Source organism: Bubalus kerabau, chromosome 8 (genome assembly GCF_029407905.1).
Source record: "Bubalus kerabau isolate K-KA32 ecotype Philippines breed swamp buffalo chromosome 8, PCC_UOA_SB_1v2, whole genome shotgun sequence".
In the NCBI taxonomy this organism is placed as follows: domain Eukaryota; kingdom Metazoa; phylum Chordata; class Mammalia; order Artiodactyla; family Bovidae; genus Bubalus; species Bubalus kerabau.
This window is the reverse complement of record NC_073631.1, coordinates 26,311,716-26,333,838: the sequence shown is the minus strand read 5'-3', so window position 1 is coordinate 26,333,838 and position 22,123 is coordinate 26,311,716. Positions and strand designations below refer to the sequence as shown.

The window sequence follows — 22,123 nt, the reverse complement described above, 5'->3', positions numbered from 1 at the left end:
ATTCTTGAACTGGAATATATTAGGCTACATTTGAATCTTTCTTTTTTCTGTGATATATACATAATTATACATACATGATAATATATTTTCTCCCCATATGCAATGTGCCATCTCTGTATAATGCATCTCTTAATACACAGTATATCTTCTTTACATACATACAAATGTATGAGTCATTAAAGTGCTATTGAAAAAATGGAAAGTAATAATTATAGCCAAACAGATTCATGACATTATTTTCTAAAAACTTGGAAAACAACTGTGATCAAATAGCATGATATACAATGGAGAATATGCTTTCTAATATTAAGATTGTTTATCTTTTGAGAGGTAAGATAAGTAATTTTCTTATCTTTATTGTTGTCTTATGCTGTTTCTTTCATGTACTTATATATTTGCACATATATAGTATATGTGTATCATAATTAACATATATTTGTATATAGTAGAGTAACAAAAACATTATTCTTAAAAAGTAATAGATCAATGAATAAAATAATTCTTAAATTTTACATATTACTCCATTAATGTTTATTTAGCTTATTTTTAGATATAGATTTTAATAGACTCAATGGATATTATGTGGCATTTATAATGGAATAATAAGGGATTAAAGTATTTGCATATATCATGTGGTCATCATATTTGGTGGGTCATATGACCAAAATCACTAAGTTAAAATATTTCTCGTGAAATATGCTCAGTATCTAATTCTATTTTCCATAATTCTCCCATTCTACCTTGGACTTTTCCAAAGAATTGAAATTGGAAATATAAATTGGAATCTAGCTAAAATAATTTATTGCTTAAAATGGTATACTAACTTTCTTTTGAGAGTCTGATGCTGAATTGTGAAATATATGAACACTGAATGGCTTAAAACAATAAGCATTTATTAGCCCGTGAACATGTAGTTCATTGATTTAACCTGGTCTTAGCTGGTCAGTTCTGTTCATTCTGGCTGGACTTATTCCCAGATCTAGTAATCAACCAGCTATAAACTGATGTAGGTTAGCTATGGGAAACTGGTGCAACTGGCTCTCACCATTTGCCCTTAAATGTCTACGTCGAGCATATTCTCTCAGTGAGGACAGAGATGCAAGGGCACAATTGGAAGCTTCCAAGTACTTTTCAAGGCCCTGCTTTTAAAATACTTTCCAATATTCCATTGACCAAAGCAAGTCTTATGCCCAAATCCGTAGTAATAGTGGGAGAGTTCTCTTTGGTTTTAGGTCAAAAAACATGAACACTAGGTGGGGAGCAGAATAATGTCAGTAATGGAAATAGTCTACCAAGTCTACCACATGTGATATGAACACATTGGTAACTACTGTAGGGGTAATAATCATCTGTGGAACATGTTAACATAAACATACACCTCGCCCTCAAAATTCTCACTCAAAGTGTGTATGTGTTCAAAAAGCCATACAGATGATTGGAATATATACACCTGATTGGGAATCACTAGCTTAATAAAATTAATACCAAGAGATATGGTGTGGCAATTTGGTTGGTCTAACAAGAATGTACTTATATTTTTGGAACAATCAAGCAGTTTATCTGGTTCAGAGCATCCACAGAAACTTTAGAAGTAAGCCATTTATGCAAAGGAAAATTTCTTTCTATGGCTTGTGATTTATCCCTTGTGCTTACTTTTAAAAATATAAAAGATCAAGAATAATAAATATCTAACTTCAATAAAATGTTCCTCCTAGATTCCCTGTTTCATGTTTTCACTTGGTTTTTCTACTTATTTCATTTTATAATCCAGTTTTTTCCTTTATCCAGACTTACCGAAGGATCTGCCTTCATTCTCAGACTTGCTCTGATTCAGTGGACTTTTCTAATAATAGCTTAGTAGTAAACTCTGACTAAAGTCTATGCCACAAAATAACTCTGCCTTTAGTATTTTAGTGCCATTTGAATTACTAATACCAGAATGTTATTTTCCAGTTCCATCATAAAATGTTATTGTAGTAAAATATCAAAGGTCAGGTTAAAAATACTGAAATAAGAAAATATATATGAAAATTGACTCATGAATACACATAAATATGTACAAGAACTCTACTAGATTTTAACATAGGAAAAAAACATAGACTATTTTCTCTTTTAATTTTTCCATTTTTTAATCTGCTTCATTGACTGGCTTTAAAATAATCTCTCATCTAGAAACTTCAATTCTTATGAAAAAATAAGGTTATTTTTGATGCTCAATAATTTTGTTGGTATACCCCTCTTTTTGTCTATTTTCATTTTGTTGCTCTTGCCTTGATGTTTTATCTGTGAAACATTGCCAGACCAGTGTCATGAGCTTTTATGTCTGTGTACTCATCTAGAAGCTTTGGAGTCTGGGGAATTAAGTCTTTAATCAATTTTAAGTTGATTTTTGTTTATGACGTAAGATTAAGGCCCAATCCACTTTTAAGTATGTGGATATCAATTTTTCTAAACGCCATTTATTAAAGAAGCTAATCTTTCCTCATTGTTCGTTTTTAGCACCCTTGTCAAAGATCGATTGACCATATGATACATGGATTTATTTCTGGGTTTTCTATATGTTGTTCCATTGATTGAATGCCTTTCCTTATGTTAATACCATACTTATTTAATTACTGTATCTTTGCAGTACATCTTGTAATAAGTAAATGTGATGCCTTCAACTTTGTTCTTCCTTCTCCAAATTTTTTGGTTATTTGGATATTTTGTGTTTCCAAATGTAGTTTAGATTGTTTTTTCTACTATAAAAAATGCCATTGGGATTTTGATAGGGATTGCTTTGAATCTATAGATCACTTTGGATAGTATGGACTTTAAAATTGCCAACATCTGCTGGATCATGGAAAAAGCAAGAGAGTTCCAGAAAAACATCTATTTCTGCTTTATAGACTATGTCAAAGCCTTTGACTGTGTGGATCACAATAAACTGTGGGAAATTCTGAAAAAGATGGAAATACCAGACCACCTGACCTACCTCTTGAGAAACCTATATGCAGGTCAGGAAGCAAGAGTTAGAACTGGACATGGAACAACAGACTGGTTCCAAATAGGAAAAGGAGTACATCAAGGCTGTATATTGTCACCCTGCTTATTTAACTTATATGAAGAGTCCATCATGAGAAATGCTGGGCTGGAAGAAGCACAAGCTGGAATCAAGATTGCCGGGAGAAATATCAATAACCTCAGATATGCAGATGACACAACCCTTATGGCAGAATGTGAAGAGGAACTAAAAAGCCTCATAATAAAAGTGAAAGAAGAGAGTGAAAAAGTTGGCTTAAAGCTCACCATTCAGAAAATGAAGATCATGGCATCTGGTCCCATCACTTCATGGGAAATAGATGGGGAAACAGTGTCAGACTTTATTTTTTTGGGCTCCAAAATCACTGCAGATGGTGACTGCAGCCATGAAATTAAAAGACGTTTACTCCTTGGAAGGAAAGTTATGACCAACCTAGATAGCATATTGAAAAGCAGAATCATGTCTATTTAGTTCTTTGGCCCATTTTTTGACTGGGTCATTTATTTTTGTCTAGTTGAGCTGTAGGAGTTGCTTGTATATTTTTGAGATTAGTTGTTTGTCAATTGCTTCATTTGCTATACTTTTCTCCCATTCTGAAGGCTGCCTTTTCTCTAAAGAAGACATACAGATGGCTAACAAATACATGAAAAGATGCTCAACATCACTCATTATCAGAGAAATGCAAATCAAAACCACTATGAGGTACCATTTCACGCCAGTCAGAATGGCTGCGATCCAAAAGTCTACAAGCAATAAATGCTGGAGAGAATGTGGAGAAAAGGGAACCCTCTTACACTGTTGGTGAGAATGCAAACTAGTACAGCCACTATGGAGAACAGTGTGGAGATTCCTTAAAAAACTGGAAATAGACCTGCCTTATGATCAGCAATCCCACTGCTGGGCATACACACTGAGGAAACCAGAAAGGAAAGAGACACGTGTACCCCAATGTTCATCGCAGCACTGTTTATAATAGCCAGGAGATGGAAGCAACCTAGATGCCCATCAGCAGATGAATGGATAAGAAAGCGGTGGTACATATACACAGTGGAGTATTACTCAGCCATTAAAAAGAATACATTTGAATCAGTTCTAATGAGGTGGATGAAACTGGAACCTATTATACAGAGTGAAGTAAGCCAGAAAGAAAAACACCAATACAGTATACTAACACATATATATGGAATTTAGAAAGATGGTAACAATAACCCTGTGTACGAGACAGCAAAAGAGACACTGATGTATAGAACAGTCTTATGGACTCTGTGGGAGAGGGAGAGGGTGGGAAGATTTGGGAGAATGGCATTGAAACATGTATAATATCATGTATGAAATGAGTTGCCAGTCCAGGTTCAATGCACGATACTGGATGCTTGGGGCTGGTGCACTGGGACGACCCAGAGGGAGGGTATGGGGAGGGAGGAGGGAGGAGGGTTCAGGATGGGGAGCACGGGTATACCTGTGGCGGATTCATTTCAATGTTTGGCAAAACTAATACAATATTGTAAAGTTTAAAAATAAAATTTAAAAAAAGGAAGAAAAAAAAAAAAAGCAGAGACATTACTTTGCCAACAAAGGTCCATCTAGTCAAGGCTATGGTTTTTCCAGTGGTCATGTATGGATGTGAGAGTTGGACTGTGAAGAAAGCTGAGTGCTGAAGAATTGATGCTTTTGAACTGTGGTGTTGAAGAAGACTCTTGCGAGTCCCTTGGACTGCAAGGAGATCCAACCAGTCCATTCTGAAGGAGATCAGCCCTGGGATTTCTTTGGAGGGAATGATGCTGAAGCTGAAACTCCAGTACTTTGCCCACCTCATGTGAAGAGTTGACTCATTGGAAAAGACTCTGATGCTGGGAGGGATTAGGGGCAAGAGGAGAAGGTGCCGGGGTCCAGCCCCGGCTGATCCAGGGTATTCGAAGCGGGGACAGCGTCGGCGACCTATTTATTTATAAATATTTATCAAAGATTTAAAGAGTAATAGAATGAGGATAGCTCAGTGAGGAAATTCAGTGGAGAAAAGAGGCTGAATAAAATTCCAAAGCAGGGTATAACGTCACCTACGAAGGCCGCAGGCGTCCTCCTGTTCTCCCGAAGGAGAGGAGACACTGAGGCCTCCCCGGTCAGATCTTAGAAGCCCAGGCAAAATTAGTAGGCTTGACGAGCTTCCCCGCCTCAGAGGAAAAATTCAGCCAGAAGGTGAAAGAAAGAACGACATGGGGAGACCAAATTTCAGTGAACAAGGCCCGCACTTTATTTTCCAAAGTAGTTTTTATACCTTAAGTTATGCATAGAGGATAATGGGGGAAGGGGTAGAGTCATGCAGCAAGCCAGGCTTTTTTCCTGTAAACTTATCATATGCAAAAGTTCAGGTGATAGACATCATCTTCTGGCCAGGAGGCCTGTTAACATTTTAAGAAACTTATCTTTCTCTAAAGGTGATTATTCCAAAGTCAGGCGCCAGCCTTCCAAAAAGCATTGGACAAAGCTGCATTTTACATTTCTATACACCCATTATATCAATCAATACACTGCCAAGGACACAGTAGGTAAGGAGTATGGAGACTTAGCAGCAAACATTGGCCCAACAAGTGAAAAACCCTTCACCAATACAATTTCTAATCAATCTTTTAACTACTCAAAGGAATCTGTGTTTAGGCAGTTTAGAACATCTCCTGCCTCTCACAGTTGGGAGGCTCTGAACAATCACATGTGGCCGGAAAAACCCATTCAGGCAGGCTATAGGATTTCCAAAGGAGTTTGTAGGTTGAAACACTGTCACACCCAGGAATTATTAACTGGAGCTGTAAGCTAACTCTCTTTTCAGAGAGAGGTAGTGGGGGACAGCCCCCTGTAAAGTCAGAGGTGTAGGTGAAAGCACAAAGCAGAAAGTAGGCAGACTCTGGTTTTCGGGGTAGATGCTCGAGAATTTCCAGGGGGACTCCTGAGGCTCGATCCCGCCTTTGCGTATGCCGAGCCTCCTTCCTCATGACCTTTGTCATGGGCGGAATTCCTCACGCTGGCTCCCGGCAGTGATAGAATTCCAGTTGAGCTATTTCAGATCCTGAAAGATGATGCTGTGGAAAGTGCTGCACTCAATATGCAATATGCACTCAATATGCAATATGCCGGCTCCCGGCAAGAAGGGGATAACAGAGGATGAGATGGCTGGATGGCATCACTGACTCGATGGACGTGAGTCTGAGTGAACTCCAGGAGTTGGTGATGGGCAGGGAGGCCAGGCATGCTGCGATTCATGGGGTCTCAAAGTCGGACACAACTGAGCGACTGAGCTGAACTGAACTGAACAATATTATGTCTTTCAGTCAAACTAAAACTCTTCAGAGAAAAGAAACATTGAATATATTGAAACAACTACCAATAGCATTAAAAATGAACTGAGGACATCAATAAACATTTCTCCAAAGAAGCCATACAGATGGTCAATAGGTTTTTGAAAAGGCATTAAACATCATTAACCATTAGGGAAATACAAATTATAGCTACAATGAGGTATCACTTCATACCTGTTAGGATGGATATTAAAAGGAAAAGATGAGTATTGTCCAGGATGTGGAGAAATTGCAACCCTTGTAAACTTTTGGATGAAATGCAAAAATGGTGATGCCACTTTGGGAAATAGTATTGGGATCCTCAATAGATGAAAAACAAAACTGCCTCATGATTTAGCAATCCCACTTCTGGGTATTTATTTAAATAATTGAAATTAGGGTCTCGAAGAGATAGTAGCATTTCCATATTGCAATACTAGTCACAGTAGCCAGATATGGAAACCAACCTGAATATCCGTCTTTGGATATGTGGTATAAAAATACAATGGACTATTACTCAGCCTTAAAAAATAAGAAAATCGTGCAATATGCAAAAACATGGGTGAATTGTAAAAACATTATACTAAGTGAAATAAGCCAGCCACAGGAGGATATATATGGCATGAATTCACTTATATGAGATATCCAGAATAGTCAAACTAATACAAGTAGGGAGCAGCATAGTGGTTGCCAGGGCTAGGAGAGAAGGGGAAATGGGGAGCTTCTCACCAATGGGTGTGTAGTTTCAGTAATGCATGCTGAATACATTCTAGAGATCTGCTGTATGTTATCATGTCTAGAATTAACAGTTCTGCATTATACACTTAAAGATCTGTTAGGAGGGTAGAACTCATAGTAATTTCTATAGTTACTACACGAGTAAAGGACTTCCCTGGTGGCTCAGGTGGTAAAGAACTTGCCTGCAATGCAGGAAACTGGGTTCTATTCCTGAGTGGGGAAGATCCCCTGGGGAAGAGGGTATGGCAACCCAGATCAATATTCTTGCCTGGAGAATCCCACAGACAGAGGAGCCTAGAGGGCTGCAGTCCACAGGGTTGCACAAAGTCAGACATGACTGAAGCAACTTAGCACTCATGCCACAGTAAAACACAAATAAAAATAATATTATTGGATAAATTAGAATTAGATGTCGTATTTGAAGAAGCTACTTAAACAGATGATCTACCTATTGAAAAGCTGAGGCCTGGTTTCAGAAAAGTGGACCAAAGAAAGTCTAAAGTGCTTGAGACATGTTTCCTGGCACCATATTGCATCACCTTTTCTGAGTCTGAAGCCAAAACTCATAGCTTAAAGAGTAGGATGTTGATTGTCAATGTGTTACTAATCAAAAGCTAAGCCCTAAGATTTCCAAACCAGACATATTTGCAAAACCATTGCAATTTCTTATTTTTTTTCCCAGTATCAGCTATTCATCTCACACTCCTGAAAAGCAGTGCATGACTTCATTCATTATGATCTGTGCTTTGGTTTGAACAATTCAGGAATATTCATCAAGATTTACCATTAATCAGTTAAAGATGGTCATAAACAAAGCCAATGAATAATTCATATAAAATTGAGTACATGTGCTCTTATGATGAATAATCATGAACTGATCTGGAATTTGTTAATGACTTATGAATATTTATCTCTCGATGGTTCTCCTGTGCAATTCACAATACCATGAAACAGCTTGCTTTCAGATTTCACTGTGTACTTCTGCTGAAGATACCATTGGGACCATTAAGTATCTCTCCTAAAGGATTATAAGACAATAAAAATTGTCAATGTGATGTCATCTGCAAGACTTATTAAACACACAAAAAATATTAATTTTTTCCATAGTCTCAGTCCAGATTTTTCTCAGATAATATTGTCTTTCACCATATGATCTTCTTATATGACAAGAAGATTGCTATGTGGGGCTCCCTTAACTAGTCAGATGTGAAAAATGTGAAAAAATAAGTCAAATTGAAAACCAAATGCTGGAAATAACATTTCCCTGAAGCAGCCACTAATCTCGTGCCAGGTGCAGAATGCAATGCTCTTCTGTGACTGTCTTCTTAGTGTGCCCTCTGGCCACTTGCAAATTGGAAATTTGACAACAACTTTGGATTCACTATTTATATGACATGAGATACTTCAGCCTAGGATTGTCATCAGCTGGCCCTTCTCAGGATGAGGAGAGTTAACAAGCAACGTTTTTGGAACACTTAAGGGGTTCCAAGTGCTTGGCAATCATTTACCAGTTAATCTTTGTTTGAGGGAGGTCAATTTTCACATGAATTTTCTGCCTGAATTTTTATATGAGGTGTTTCACACAGATGTGAAATAATCTCTAAAAAGGCCACAGGGCAGCAAATCTAGGGTAAAAGAAATAATCGGATACAGACCGGGAGCAAATTGAGGAACAAGAAAATTATACCTTTGGTCGACCATGTGGATGTTTTTTCTACCAGCTACTCTTACTCTAAATACAGTCAGCGAGTCAATTCAGTCACTAGTTGTGTCCGACTCTTTGTGACCCTGTGGACTGCAGCATGCCAGGCCTCCCTGTCCATCACCAACTCCCAGAGTTTACTCAAACTCATGTCCATCGAGTCAGTGATGCCATCCAGCCATCTCATCCTCTGTCGTCCCCTTCTACTCCCACCTTCATTCTTTCCCAGCATCAGGGTCCTTTCCAGTGAGTCTGTTCTTTGCATCAGGTGGCCAAAGTATTGGAGTTTCAGCTTTAGCATCATTCCTTCCAAAGAAATCCCAGAGCTGATCTCCTTCAGAATGGACTGGTTGGATCTCCTTGCAGTCCAAGGGACTCGCAAGAGTCTTCTCCAACACCACAGTTCAAAAGCATCAGTTTTTCTGCGCTCAGCTTTCTTTGTAGTCCAACTCTCACACCAGTACATGACCACTGGAAAAACCATAGCCTTGACTAGACGGACCTTTGTTGGCATTACTTTAAAGTCTCTACTTTTGAATATGCTGTCTAGGTTGGTCATAACTTTTCTTCCAAGGAGTAAGCATCTTTTAATTTCATGGCTGCAGTCACCATCTGCACTGATTTTGGAGCCCCCAAAAATAAAGTCTGACACTGTTTCCACTGTTTCCCCATCTATTTCCAATGAAGTGATGGGATCAGATGCCAGGATCTTCGTTTTCTGAATGTTGAGCTTTAAGCCAACTTTTTCACTCTCCTCTTTCACTTTCATCAAGAGGCTCTTTAGTTCTTCTTCCCTTTCTGCCATAAGGGTGGTGTCAACTAAAAAAGATGTACAACCTGAGAGTTGAAAGTTAAGTTTTATTTGGGGCAAAATGAGAACTGCAGCCCGGGAGGCAGTGTCTCAGATAACTCGGAGAGACTGCTCCAAAGCGGCAGTGGGGGGAAGTCAATATATAAGGTTTTGGTGAAGGGGGGAGTTCAATACCATGAAGCACTCAATTTACAAAAGGTTTTTTGTTAGTCATGAGGGTCTGATGTCACCATGAAGGGATTTAGTGCTTCTCTAGATATGAGGAGATGCAAGGATTGAGATCATAAAATCTGTTTCTAAAAACATCCAACTATATAAATCCTGTCCCACCAGATTCCCTGGAGCACAGTGTGCCTCACTCCACCGTGAACTCCCTCAGGAACTGTTGAAGGTCAACAGCCATAGCAGCATGAGGTTCAGATTCCGTAGAGGCAGATGTCAAATGCATTTGTTGTTCAGTCACTGGCAGTGCTCTTGGTAAGTGCCAATTTGTAGTTGACAGTGGTGTCATCTGCATATCTGAGGTTATTGATATTTCTCCCGGCAGTCTTGATTCCAGCTTGTGCTTCATCCAGCCCAGCGTTTCTCATGATGTACTCTGCATATAAGTTAAATAAGTAGGGTGACAATATATAGCCTTGACCAGTCTGTTGTTCCATGTCCAGGTCTAACTGTTGCTTCCTGACCTGCATACAGGTTTCTCAAGAGGCAGGTCAGGTGGTCTAGTCTTCCCATCTCTTTCAGAATTTTCCACAGTTTATTGTGATCCACACAGTCAAAGACTTTGGCATAGTCAATAAAGCAGAAACAGATGTTTTTCTGGAACTCTCTTGTTTTTTGATGATCCAGCAGATGTTGGCAATTTGATCTCTGGTTCCTCTGCCTTTTCTAAAACCAGCTTGAACATCTGGAAGTTCATAGTTCAGGTATTGCTGAAACCTGGCTTGGAGAATTTTGAGCATTACTTTACTAGTGTGTGAGATGAGTGCAATTGTGTGGTAGTTTGAGCATTTTTTGGCATTGCTTTTCTTTGGGATTGGAATGAAAAGTGACCTTTTCCAGTCCTGTGGCCACTGCTGAGTTTTCCAAATTTGCTGGCATATTGAGTGAAGCACTTTCACAGCATCTTCTTTTAGGATTTGAAATAGCTCAACTGGAATTCCATCACCTCCACTAGCTTTGTTCTTAGTGATGCTTCCTCAGGCCACTTGACTTCACATTCCAGGATGTCTGGCTCTAAGTGAGTGATCACACCATCGTGATTATCTGGGTCATGAAGATCTTTTTTGTATAGTTTTTCTGTGTATTCTTGCCACCTCTTCTTAATATCTTCTGCTTCTGTTAGGTCCATACCATTTCTGTCTTTTATTGAACCCATCTTTGCATGAAATGTTCCCTTGATATCTCTAATTTTCTTGAAGAGATCTCTATTCTTTCCCATTCTGTTGTTTTCCTCTATTTCTTTGCACTGGTCACTGAGGAAGGCTTTCTTATCTCTCCTTGCTATTCTTTGGAAATCTGCATTCAAATGGGTATATCTTTCCTTTTCTCCTTTGCTTTTTGCTTTCTTTCTTTTCACAGCTATTTATAAGGCCTCCTCAGACAGCCATTGTGCTTTTTTGCATTTCTTTTCCATGGGGATGGTCTTGATCCCTGTCTCCTATATAATGTCACGAACCTCCGTCCATAGTTCCTCAGGCACTCTATCTATCAGATCTAGTCCCTTAAATCTATTTCTCACTTCCACTGTATAATCATAAGGGATTTGATTTAGGTCATACCTGAGTGGTTTGCTGGTTTTCCCTACTTTCTTCAATTTAAGTCTGAATTTGGCATTAAGGAGTTCATGATCTGAGCCACAGCCAGCTCCTGGTCTTATTTTTGCTGACTGTATAGAGCTTCTCCACCTTTGGCTGCAAAGAATCTGATTTCAGTGTTGACCATCTGGTGATATCAATGTGTAGATCCTTCTCTTGTTTTGTTGGAAGATGATGTTTGCTGTGATCTAAATAGAGGCAGGAGTCAATTTATTCTTCGCTGCAGTCCTAAGAAGTTTGTGTTAGGGTTGTGTCTATTATACAGATGATTAAACTAAGGCACACAGTGGAGAGATCACTTGTTCAGTACCTGGCTAGTAAGTGGCAGAGCTGGAATTCAAATCCATTCAGCAGGGCTCCAGGCTGGTCTGGTGTGTGCTTAATTGCTCAGTCGTGTCTGACTCTTTGCGACAGTTTGGACTATAGCCTGGCTTCTCTGTCCATGAGAATCTCCAGACAAGAACACTGGACTGAATTGCCATTTCCTTCCCCAGGGGATCTTCTGGACATAGGGATCAAATCCGCGTCTCCTGTGTCTCTTACATTGCAGGCGAATATTTACCCACTGAGCCATTGGCTGGCAATCATTCTGATATGCTATCTCCACCACCTGTGAGATGTCTGCTGCCCCATTTTGTGTCTGGCCAGTCAAGATTGTCCCACCATATTTTGTCCACCCCAGCAATTAACTGTATATACATTTCTGCTAAGTTTTATCTAAGAAGCTTGTTTTATGTCCAGTTACTCTCTTGTCTCTGCTGCTGCTGCTGCTAAGTCGATTTAGTCATGTCCGACTCTGTGCGACCCCAGACGGCAGCCCACCAGGCTCGCCCGTCCCTGGGATTCTCCAGGCAAGAACACTGGAGTGGGTTGCCATTTCCTTCTCCAATGCAGGAAAGTGAAAAGTGAAAGGGAAGTCGCTCAATCGTGTCCGACTCCTAGCGACCCCATGGAGTGCAGCCTACCAGGCTCCTCCTTCCATGGGATTTTTCAGGCAAGAGTACTGGAGTGGGTTGCCATTGCCTTCTCAGACTCTCTTGTCTCTGGTAGGGAGCTATTCAGTTATCCCTAGTATGCAACTGTTTTTGTTCTCTGAAACCATTTTGAAAGAAAAAGTTTTGGAAATGCTTTTACAATGCCATATAAGTGGGTCGATACTGTCCCTTTTAAAAGATTAGCTACTCAGGAGAAAGTGTGGAATTTTACATCATTTTTTCTAGAAAATCCTAAAATGTATCTTGGAAAAAGGGGATGCTTTTGCAGTTAAGCCAGGGAGGGGATCATTATTAACTGGATGTGCATATAATAGTAATGAGTGCAGGATTGAACCAGCAGAGGAGATCGCATGATCTTTGACTTTTTTCCCATGATGCTAGGACATTTTCTTAAGTGCAGGTGTGGTATTTCTGGGTATATTTAGGCAAACTACTTTGAGACTAGAAATCTTGTTGATGTCACACACTGGGTGGTTAAATTCTTCAGTTTTTAGTGAAAGTTAGTGGTTGCTATGAGGTCAGTCTCTATTCAAAATAATTATTCTATTTAGAGAAAGGAAAAATCTTTGAACTATTTTACTTTCCTTTGAGTTCAGGACTATTTCATACAGTTTTAAGTGTTTATCTCTAGACCAAGCTTTTAGATTATGTATATACATTTTTAAAGCAGTTCTCCCCATCTCATCAAAAGGATAGTAATATTTGTTAATAACCAGGAATTATAGTTATTGGTTAATTTACAAATTTTATTGGTATAAAGGGAATGATATCTGACATCTATAAAAGAGTTGTGAATATGCAATGGTAAATATCATAACATAATAAATTATGAAATCTATAAGAGACCAAATTGAAAAAAAACTAGGTTCTTAGAAACATTTCTAAAATTACCTAAATTGTTAATGTTCATAGAACCTTTTTCTTTTATGTTTAAGATTTTCTTCCTAGGAAAAAATTTCTAAGGGCCAGTAGTCTTCTAAATGTCTATAAAATTTTATGAAAATTATTCTATTCACTTTTTTCATAAATGTTGTGTATAGATGTCTTCAAATAAAATAGTCTGATTCAACAACCAGAAAACATAGCTTTATTATTAGAATTAACAGCAATTTTAAATAGGCTGATTTCATATTCAGGATTTTTCAAAATTTTTCTCTCTTTCAGTTTGCTAACACTGTATAGGTCTTAGATATTACTAATACAGATTATTCTTTTGTAGATCTACTGTAAAGATACTGTTTTCTCATTTATACCTATTACTTTAAAATCATAATTGCTATTTTAGAAAAATAAAATCTGTTTTTAAAATAAAAGTCTTACCTGTATTAGCTCATATACTGTCTATTATGTCTCTTGTGTAGTTACTTTTATTATACGTATATTAAAAAGGAAAAAAATTGAGACAGATTTAGTCACTCAAAGTTGCAGTTAGTATTTGGCCAAGTTCAGTTTGTACATAGGCCTTTTAAATATAGAACTTGCATTCTTAAGCAATACTTTGTTTGGGTTTTATTTATTTCATTTTATATTACTTTTCTCCAGCTTTACTGAATCATAATTGACAAATTCTGTTCTGTTTCTAAATCTCTAATAGTAGTACCCAGCTAGTGATAACAATGCCCCCCTTTTTTTCCATCACCCATTATCACTTCCCTTTGCCCTCCATCTTCCTTTTCAAAAACTGTCTCCACATTTCTAACTAATGTAGTGTACAGAACCATGTCTATTTTTCATTGTTAAGCTTTACTTATGGACTTACATTATAGAAGAGGATTTACCTCGTAGAGTTCTTCCCTTTGGGACTCTACTTCTATAGCCATTCTCCTAAAATACTAATATCCAACTTCCTGGTTAAGTCAGATTTCAGTGTTTACATTTTTATAGTTTTGCAAATATTGCTCTCAGTTGAGTCATTGTCAGAACTTTCACACTTCATTTCTATACTAAAGACACTAACACTTCATTCCTTGTGTGAGTTTTTCTTTATCTTGGAGTTACCTCACTCACTTCATTTGCTTTTTTCTATATACTTAACACTAACTCAGCACCCAAATGCTTTCAAAGAACTGTAAAATTATTTTCAATATGATCTAATACTTAATATACATCTATAAGTTTTACTATTTTTCCCTTGATATGTCCTTCCTGGATCTCTCTGTTTCCCTTGCTCCCATCTGACCTGTTTATTCACAAAACCCACTGCACATATGGCTTTGAATATTACCATTTTTTCATCATCCTGAGAATTTTCTTCCTCTGACTTCTCTATTGGATCTCATGTGTTTCATTTTGGTATTTACTTCCTAATTTAGGTGGAGTATTTTCTAAGAGATCAGGAGTAAAGCATTTAAAGACCTCATATGTGTAATCATGACTTGACTTTAAATAGTAGGCTGGAATTATTTCATTGACTTTTAATTTTCTAGGTTGATCTTCTAGAAATACCCTGAATAACTGTAGGTTGAAATACCCTGCAAATTTTATATGTAACCTTTTTCCTTCTCTGGAAAAAAGATCTGAATATAGGTCTGAAGTATCATTATGATCTTGACTGGCTTACTGTTTTTCTTTCTATGGAGTAATCAGACAGTCCTTATATATAATCTGAAAACCCATAGGATTCAGGTCCAAGAAATCACCCTCCCTGTATCTTTCTTTGTTATCTCTTTCTGGAACTATTAATTGCTGGTTAAAATTTTTGATTATCAAATATTTATCTTCATCAGTGTTATCACATGTTTCTATAAAGGGCTAACTATTAATATCTTAGACTTTGGAAGGCCATAGAGTCTCTGGCACAAGTACTCTAACTCTGCCTGTAAAAGCAGTCATAGATGACACCTAAAGGAATGGGCATGGTTATGTTCTAAGAAAACTTTATTTACAAATACGGTCAGTAGGCTGATTTGGTCTGCAGAGAATTGTTTACCAACCCTGATCTTGATCTACTTTACTGAAATCATCAATTTTAATTTTTATAATTTTCCAAATCATTGCTTGGATTTTCTAGATGAAATCATTCAGGTATAGATTTGCATAAACAAAACAGCACAAAAACATAGATTCTTTCTTGTCATTGCTACAACATTCTTTGAAAAAAAATTTTTTTGACCAGATGTTTCAAATGAAGGACTTAATACTATTGACAGCAATATTCTAATGTTAATGTGAAAGATTCTAGTATCATACTAGCTCTTAGTTATAGAGGATTTCTTAATTTTCCAAGTTATTTTTTTTTAACTTTAAGTACAGTTTAATTGAATTGAATTGATTGAATTGCCTATGCCGCAGCCGATAATGCTGAAGAAGCTGAAGTTGAGCGGTTCTATGAAGACCTCCAAGACCTTTTAGAACTAACACCCCCAAAAGATGTCCTTTTCATTATAGGGGACTGGAATGCAAAAGTAGGAGGAAGTTAAGAAACACCTGGGGTAACAGGCAAATTTGGCCTTGGAATATGGAATGAAGCAGGGCAAAGGCTAATAGAGTTTTGCCAGAGAACACACTGGTCATAGCAAACACCCTCTTCCAACAACACAAGAGAAGACTCTACACATGGACATCACCAGATGGTCAACACCGAAATCAGGTTGATTATATTCTTTGCAGCCAGAGATGGAGAAGCTCTATACAGTCAGCAAAAAGAAGACCAGGAGCTGACTGTGGCTCAGATCATGAACTCCTTATTGCCAAATTCAGACTTAAATTGAAGAAAGTAGGGAAAACCAGTAGACTGTTCAGGTATGACTTCAATCAAATCCCTTATGATTATACAGTGGAAGTGAGAAATAGATTTAAGGTCCTAGATCTGATAGACAGAGTGCCTGAGGAACTATGGAGGGAGGTTTGTGACATTGTACAGGAGACAGGGATCAAGACCATCCCCATGGAAAAGAAATGCAAAAAGGCACAATGACTGTCTGGGGAGGCCTTACAAATAGCTATTAAAAGAAGGGGAGCGAAAAGCAAAGGAGAAAAGGAAAGATATACCCATTTGAATGCAGAGTTCCAAAGAATAGCAAGGAGAGATAAGAAAGCCTTCCTCAGTGATCAGTGCAAAGAAATAGAGAAAAACAACAGAATGGGAAAGAATAGAGATCTCTTCAAGAAAATTAGAGCTATCAAGGGAACATTTCATGCAAAGATGGGCTCGATAAAGGACAGAAATGGTATGGACCTAACAGAAGCGGAAGATATTAAGAAGAGCTGGCAAGAATACACAGAAGAACTGTACAAAAAAGATCTTCATGACCAAGATAATCACGATGGTGTGATCACTCACCTAGAGCCAGACATTCTGGAATGTGAAGTCAAGTGGACCTTAGAAAGCATCTCTACAAACAAAGCTAGTGGACGTGATGGGATTACAGTTGAGCTATTTCATTTGAACTATTTCATTCCTAAAAGATGATGCTGTGAAAGTGCTTCACTCAATATGCCAGCAAATTTGGAAAACTCAGCAGTGGCCACAGGACTGGAAAAGGTCCATTTTCATTACAATCCCAAAGAAAGGCAATGCCAAAGAATGCTCAAACTACTGCACAATTGCACTCATCTCACATGCTAGTAATGCTCAAAATTCTCCAAGCCAGGCTTCAATAATACGTGAACTGTGAACTTCCTGATGTTCAAGCTGGATTTAGAAAAGGCAGAGGAACCAGAGATCAAATTTGCCAACATCTGCTGGATCATCAAAAAAGCAAGAGAGTTCCAGAAAAACATCTATTTCTGCTTTATTGACCATGCCAAAGCCTTTGACTGTGTGGATCACAATAAACTGTGGGAAATTCTGAAAGAGATGGGAATACCAGACCACCTGACCTGCCTCTTGAGAAACCTATATACAGGTTAGGAAGCAACAATTAGAACTGGACATGGAACAACAGACTGGTTCCAAATAGGAAAAGGAGTACGTCAAGGCTGTATATTGTCACCCTGCTTATTTAACTTATATGAAGAGTCCATCATGAGAAATGCTGGGCTGGAAGAAGCACAAGCTGGAATCAAGATTGCCGGGAGAAATATCAATCACCTCAGATATGCAGATGACACCACCCTTATGGCAGAAAGTGAAGAGGAACTAAAAACCCTCTTGATGAAAGTGAAAAAGGAGAGTGAAAAAGTTGGCTTAAAGCTCACCATTCAGAAAATGAAGATCATGGCATCTGGTCCCATCAATTCATGGGAAATAGATGGGGAAACAGTGGAAACAGTGTCAGACTTTATTTTTTTGGGCTCTAAAATCACTGCAGATGGTGACTGCAGCCATGAAATTAAAAGACGCTTACTCCTTGGGAGGAAAGTTATGACCAACCTAGATAGCATATTCAAAAGCAGAGACATTACTTTGCCAACAAAGGTCCATCTAGTCAAGGCTATGGTTTTTCCAGTAGTCATGTATGGATGTGAGAGTTGGACTGTGAAGAAAGCTGAGCACCGAAGAATTGATGCTTTTGAACTGTGGTGTTGGAGAAGACTCTTGAGAGTCCCTTGGACTGCAAGGAGATCCAACCAGTCCATCCTAAAGGAGACCAGTCCTGGGTGTTTTTTGGAAGGAATGATGCTGAAGCTGAAACTCCAGTACTTTGGCCACCTTATGTGAAGAGTTGACTCATTAGAAAAGACTCTGATGCTATAAGGGATTGAGGGCAGGAGGAGAAGGGGATGACAGAGGATGAGATGGCTGGATGGCATCACCGACTTGATGGACGTGAGTTTGAGTCAACTCTGGGAGCTGGTGATGGACAGGGAGGCCTGGCGTGCTGCAGTTCATGGAGTCGCAAAGAGTCGTACACGACTGAACAACTGAACTGACTGATAGCTTGTATTAATTTCCTTTTTTTTCTGACATGATAATCTCCTTTTTTTTTATTAAAAAAAAGGAGAAATATGTCTTCGTAATATTGTCTGTATATTATATGTAGATAATAACTGAATTTTAAAGGTATAAAATATATTTCTTGCAAAATTTTTTTTAACTTTGACAATTATATGACAGTTTTCCCCCAGGAAGGGAGACTGTTGCACAAAATTTTTAGAATCACTGATTTGCTTTGTGAGACTTTAATAATTTTGCCATTGATTAAATATTTTAGCTCTTATTTTTCTCTAATCTATATTAGCTAAGGGCTTCCCTCATAGCTCAGTTGGTAAAGAATCTGCCTGCATTTCAGGAGACCCTGGTTCAATTCCTGGGTCTGGAAGATCTGCTGGAGAAGGGAAAGTCTACCCACTCCAGTATTTTGGTCTGGAGAATTTCATGGACTCTACAGCAAAAAGTCAGACAGGACTGAACGACTTTCACTCACTTTTAATATTAGCTAACATTTTCAGGTAAATAAAAGCAGTCCTGAAAGTGAAAGTGTTAGTTGCTGAGTTGTGTCCACCTCTTTGCAATCCCATGGACTGTAGCCCACTATGCTCCCATGTCCATGGGATTCTCCAGGTATAAATACTGAAGTGGGTTGCCACTTCCTATTTCAGGGGATCTCCCAACCCAGGGATTGAACCCGTGTCTCCTGCATTGGCAGGCAGATTCTTTATCGTCTGAGTCAGCAGAATATTAGCTAACATTTTCAGGTAAATGAAAATAGTTATATTGCCTAATATTAATATATTGTAGTATTTTTCAGTTAATAGAAATATCTCTTCTATTGATATTTTACTAGAGTTTTATTTGTTTTAAAATCACAAATGGATGGTGATTTATTTTATAAAATTTGAGATTTTTTTAATTCATATTTTTTCCTCCTTTGAACCATTAGGCAGTGAAACATATTCATAGATTTCCTGATAGGTATTCATGAATTTCTAGATTAAAGCAGCAAAAAATTGTCATAAGGCAAATACAGTAAATTTTTCATTCATGATGAATATATGGTATTAAAACAAACCTACCATTAGCTGTTCAATTGATGAAAAAAAAGCAGAAGAAGGCATAAACATTCAAAATAAGAAATAATAAGTAGAGATGACTACTGAAACATAAGAAATTTAAATTTAAATAAGTTTGTATGTTTTCAATTAAAATAAATTTGAAGACCTCAATGAAATGGATAATTTCTTAGGGAAATACACATTAACAAAAGTAACCCTAGTCGAGTTAGACAGCTTCAACAGGGCAGTTCCCTAATCAAGAAAATGATTAAGTAACTATCATGTAAGTGCCAGGCTCAAATGGTTTCACAAAGGAATTCTACCAGTCCTTCAAACTAGATAATCTCATTGCTCTATAAATCATTTGAAAGCACTAGCAGTAAGGAAAGACTTAAAAATTCCTTTTAGAAAGCAATTATAACACGCATAGCTTAGGCTTTTTCTTCTGTCTTCGGTATGGTTTTCCATCATCTGTTTTCATTCCCATAAACCTGTCCATGAGAAGGAAATGACATGATAGTGTGAAAGATCATATGGTGCTCTGTGGTGAATTACTTTTCTCCTTCTGTATTAAAGCCTTAGCATTCTCTGTCATCAGACTATATAAGGGTGTTATTTGTATTGAATATAATTTTTCATTTTGATTTGTTGCTACTTGATTTTTACTGTTTAGACATATAGAGACTGAATTTGGGCTCATTTTCACTAGGCATATAATATTATTGCTCCATTGCTGGCATATGTTTTTAATCCTTATGCCTTTACAATATACATACTTGCTTATATTATAGTGTGACTTCTTTCCACATTTATTGTTTTCTGCCGTGCATGCTACTTTGCTTGAAAATTATAATTCACCTCTTTATTTTTCATGATTTTCTTATGTAGATTCTTTTCTTTTAAGCTTCTAAGTCAACATTGTCTATGACACAGGTTTGATGCAGAGTAAATTACTTAATATATGTAAATCACTTAGAAAAGTACTTGATATAAGTATTTGACAGTAGTATTTTGTTTCAAGTAAGCAAAATTTAGCTATATGTTTAAATTTTGTGTGAGACTATCAGTTTTTGTAAATGTATGTACGCTGGGCATATCTCAGTCATGGTGGATGTCAGATCCCTTTATCCTTACCTGCCTCCTGGTCTGTTCCCTTGCTCCAGCAGATGCTACCAGGACAACTAATCCATGTGCCCTTGGTCTTCCACCCATTTGCGACTGAAGTCCAAAGTCTCATTATTCTCCCACTACTTACAGATGTACTCCAAAGTCAAACTTGCCTGTTACTCCAGGTATCTCTCGACTTCCTACTTTTGCATTCCAATCCCATATGATGAAATAGACATCTTTTTTGGTGTTACTTCTAGAAGGTCTTGAAGGTCTTCGTAGAACAGGTCAACTTCAGCTTCCACGGCATCAGTGGTTGGGGGCATAAACTTGGATTACTGTGATATTGAATGGTTTACCTTGGAAATGAACCAAGATCATTCTGTCATTTTTGAGATTGTACTCAAGTACTGCATTTCAGACTCTTCTGTTGACTACAAGGGCTGCTGCACTTCATCTAAGGGATTCTTGCCCACAGTAGTAGATATAATGGTCATCTGAATTAAATTTGCCCATTTCCATTCATTTTAGTTCACTGATTTTCTAAGATGTTGATGTTTAATCCTGCTATCTCCTGCTTGACCATGTCCAATTTTCCTTGATTCAGGGACCTAACATTCCAAGTTCCTGTGCAATATTGTTGTTTACAGCATTGGACTTTAGTTTCACCACCAGACACATCCACAACAGGGTGTTGTTTCCATGTTGGCTCAGCCAGCCTCTTCATTCTTTCTGGAGCTATTTCTCCACTCTTCCTCAGTAGCATATTGGATACCTTCTGAACTAGGAGGCTCATCTTCCAATGTCTTATCTTTTTGCCTTTCCATACTGTTCATGGGGTTCTCAAGGCAAGAATACTGGAGTGGTTTGCTATTCCCTCCTCCAGAAATTGACATCTGCAATTGCTGGAGAACGACCAGGTAATACACCTGAAATCAGGGATATTAGCTCCTCTTGTCATGAAATTCGACTTTGACCAGTATTGGGGGTGGGGGCAGGTGTGGGGGAGTGATATGATAGATACCGTAGTGTTAGTGTTTCAGTTGTGTCTGACTCTTTGCAACCCCATGGACTATAGCCCACCAGGCTCCTCTGCCCATGGGCATTCTCCAGGCAAGAATACTGGAGTGGGTTGCCATTCCCTTCTTCAGAATAATAGATATGCAAATAAGTTAAATTACCCTTTCCATACTTTCCATACTTTTCTGAAAGATAGTATTTGTATCCTGTTTGGCTGAGGTAATGGACGTGTCTGTTTGTGAAACTGCCTGTTCATGTAATTTTCTTATGTTTTTTAGAATATCGTTAGTTCTGTCCTGATTAGATGATCTCCACTGCATGATGATTTTCTGAAATAACCCATGTTTTCATGACTTAGTAACACAGTAACATGTAGATTATGGATGGCAGTTTTGAACTTGCTTCAGATCCCTTTCCACTGGGATCCACTCACAGCTAGCAACTATTCACAACTGATAATAATAAATGAGTTGGGATATTATTATCAAGTATATTGTATGCTACTTCTGAAATCTCAAAAGACCTAAAGCTGTTGTCTTAGTTGTTAGTGTCAGGAAGTACAATACAATGTAAAATCTTTCTTTTTATCTTAAATATCCAAGAACATCACAGACAGTTGTCATCCAGACCCCTCAATATCTATAGAGTTTCTCCAGTAGTGTGTTGGTAAATGTTTAACAGTTAGAACTGGACATGGAACAACAGA

The 22,123-nt window shown here is 37.9% G+C and overlaps 1 protein-coding gene across 8 annotated transcripts in view; it reads left to right on the top strand.

Annotated features, from left to right (window-relative positions):
* Nucleotides 1-22,123, top strand: part of DGKB (diacylglycerol kinase beta) — a 1,145,939-nt gene that overhangs the window by 70,998 nt on the left and 1,052,818 nt on the right. The window contains exons 6-7 of one of the 8 annotated variants that reach the window (XM_055589891.1): nucleotides 9,936-10,079; nucleotides 20,457-20,582. The exons of 6 other annotated variants lie outside the window; for them this stretch is intronic. The gene's annotated coding sequence lies outside the window, so the exon portion shown is untranslated. The remainder of the gene's footprint in view (nucleotides 1-9,935; nucleotides 10,080-20,456; nucleotides 20,583-22,123) is intronic. One more of the 8 variants, XR_008717630.1, reaches the window with a different exon arrangement.